We start from the raw sequence: 3,133 nt of genomic DNA, 5'->3' as shown, positions 1-3,133 counted from the left end.
GCACGCAATCAAGAGGAAAATTAGGTACGTATTCTTTTCAAACTTAGCTCCGTATGCTCTCTTTTTATCTATGTAGGCAATCAAATTTTGTGCTTAGATTAGATTCCTGGTGTTCTTTAGGGGAGCGAATGGAAAAAGTTTCTTAGTTTGACATAAACTGATGGCAGGCATTCTGTGATCAAAACATGAAATTCAGCACAAATTTTGACTAGCATCGTCATCGATACGAATTAAGAATCCAATACAGCAAGTTTAAGCCATATCGGGAATTCGGGCCATCCTAGTCTCTTAAACAGCCACGATCCGGCTCATAGACGCCATGATAAAGATCCGATTTCCTTGAAGCCAAGCGCCGCTTCAGCCCGGCCGTAGAGTGCCGTCGAGGTGAAGGCCAATCGAAGCAATTTTCCGACGGACCTAACAAGATGACAGCCTCGCGGACGGGTCCAAAGGGGGCTGGGCCGCGAGCCGAGAGGGAAGATGCTATCAGGCCAACTTAATGGAGTGTCGGTGGGTGCCGCGCAACCCCCGCGCCCCACCCCGCCCCGCCACTCGCACGCGACCACATCAACCCTTCCCAACGGCCCGACAGCAACAGGCCGCACGGAATACCAAATAGTAAAGATGCAGGGGCATTAAGGGCAAAAATGCCCTGATGCTATTAGTGCCACGCCCCCCCCTTCCCCTTCTTTTTTCCCCTTCCACACACGGGATTTCCAGGGGAAGGCGCCCTGGAAATAAAACGGAAAGTCTCACCCGCGCGGAGCTCACGGTATTTGAACGCACCGTAGTCATGCAAAGCCACAAACAGAGCCGAAAAGCCTTGGCGGACCGGCGAATATTAAGTACGACAGGTCACGTTCCACACCGAACCCCAGGTGAACCCGCGGGGCGCCGCACACTGTTAAATTCCTGCAAAGCAATGTTTTGCAGAATTGCGAAGGAGTTAGAACCTCTGTCTTTGAAACTACGAAGCATTTACTTTTCAACTACAAAGCGATGCTTTGCAATTGGGAAGCAGTTCCAGAAATGCTTTACACGCTGCAACTAAGTTAGTGCTTCGAATTCACAAAGGATCTACTAAATCCTTCGCAATTCTGCAAAGCATGCCTTTGCTAGAATTTAACAGTACATAGCGAACAGCAACCGAATCGGCGGCAGCAAAAATTCAAGTTTATAATTATTCCATTGGTTGGAAATAATGTGAAGTGAAGATGAGGCAGGGAGTAGCGACCCGCAGCGGGGAGCATCGCCAGCGTGCAGCCGAGAGGAGACTCCACAGCCTCCCCGGTGCAGCCAGCCACCCCCCGCTGGAGGTGCGCCCCGACGCCGCTAGGTGGCGCCGGAGGCTCGGCGTCGCGACGGCCAACAGGACAACAGGTGGCTGCGACGGTCGACGACCCATACCTCCTACCCCTCCGGCCGCCGGCCTCCGGCTCCGGGGCGCCGCGCCGCAACGATCTGGTCGGGGTGACGTCACCTCCAACTTACAGTCCATCGCCAGGCCGACGTCATTGCGCGTCTAGGGATTTTAAAGCCCGATTTTTTTCCCGGAAAAATCTTGAAACTTTTCCAGAAAAAACGGGAAAAGTTGGAATACTTCCATAGGAAACGGAAAAATAATCATTCTTTTCAGGAAAAAATCAAGAGATAAAAAAAAAATTCTTGCAGAATTTCCCAAAAATAATTTTCCGGAAGATTAAAATTCCCTATGCTTGACCGACTGCACAGCACACCGCGTCTTACATTGCTGAACAGTCACATAAATCCTTTCGACCAACTTTACAAAATCGTAGTGTCGTGTCGTCACTGCATGCTCGCGTCAATTTCTGACCGTAAATATATACAGGAAGCTTGGAAAGTTTATTTTCATTTTTTGCCTCTAACTCTACGTATCAAAAAAGGTCGTCAGTACCTTGGGTGTCCGGACGGCGTCGGTGCACGACATGGGCGGCGGCGGGGCGACGGAGCGGCACGTGGGTCCAGCGGGGGCACCACTCACCTGGGAAACACACATAAACATGTTCAAAAATTGATAACTATTTTCTTTGTCTTTCAACTTGGTAAACTACAGGTAGAGCGTTTCACGATTTAATAAAAAGAAATATACAACAAAATGCATCGTATGTAAACATTTATGAAAATATTTCAAAAATGTGCGAAACACATTGAGTGACATATTTCGTAACGAACAGGAATTCTCGGCTCATATAATATGGTTTTCGACAAAATGTAGACAAATGTTGCAGTCTTTAGTGACAGCTTTGGACTTTACATTATAATTCGTAAAATTTCCATGTTTCGTATTTTGTTATCAAAGTTTTCGCAACACAAAAATAACCAAGAAAATTTCGTAGAGTCAAGTTATTTTTGTGACAATGTAAATTGAGGTGAAGGCGCTGTTGAATCAAAAAGTCAACTGTACATGTTGAATAAATGTTTGCACGTGGTCCAACTGGCGGTCCTTTGTGCACTTGCATGTGTTTAACTACAACGCTTGTCAAGTGTTTGAACACTTGGTTTTGCTAGTGCTGCCGGTGAAGCCCGGCCGCGGGCCCCTCACTCCTCACTTCTGTGCACCACCATAAATAACACAACAGGAACACCGGTTTTAATTTCACGCAGGACGCGCCCGCGCGCCAAAATTTGAATGACAATGGAACGGGCGGGCTGCAGCTATAGACGCCACCCCAGCGAGGCGCCACCGGCGCACCCTCGCCACGCGTTCTACCCTCCCCTCCCCTCCACCCCCGCGCAGCCTCCCTGCTCGGCCTGCCCCGCGCCCCCACCCCCGCCAACGCCTCCCCTCCCCGCCCGACTCATGTTTTACGTAATCGTGTTTAAGTGGCCACATTAGTGATCCGACGCGACGTCTGCTGCCGGGGCGGGCAGCGCCGCTCCCGACACACGTGATCCTCCGCGCAGTGACGAAAACGTTCCGAGAATGTTTAGTGTTCCGTTTCCAAAGCGTACAGGCCGTTTAAGTTGGATTGTTCTATGTTTCAAAATGGTTGGGGAAGCTCAATTCTGGAAACGCAATATTGGCATGTTGAAACAAAGAGGGAAAAGGTGGGTTGGAGGTGGAGAGAGGGAGAGAGGTGGAGAGAGAGAGGGGGGAGAGAGAGGGGGAGAG

The sequence above is a fragment of the Frankliniella occidentalis genome, unplaced genomic scaffold, assembly GCF_000697945.3.
Source record: "Frankliniella occidentalis isolate FOCC.00 unplaced genomic scaffold, Focc_3.1 Scaffold50, whole genome shotgun sequence".
In the NCBI taxonomy this organism is placed as follows: domain Eukaryota; kingdom Metazoa; phylum Arthropoda; class Insecta; order Thysanoptera; family Thripidae; genus Frankliniella; species Frankliniella occidentalis.
This window is presented reverse-complemented; position numbering follows the sequence as displayed.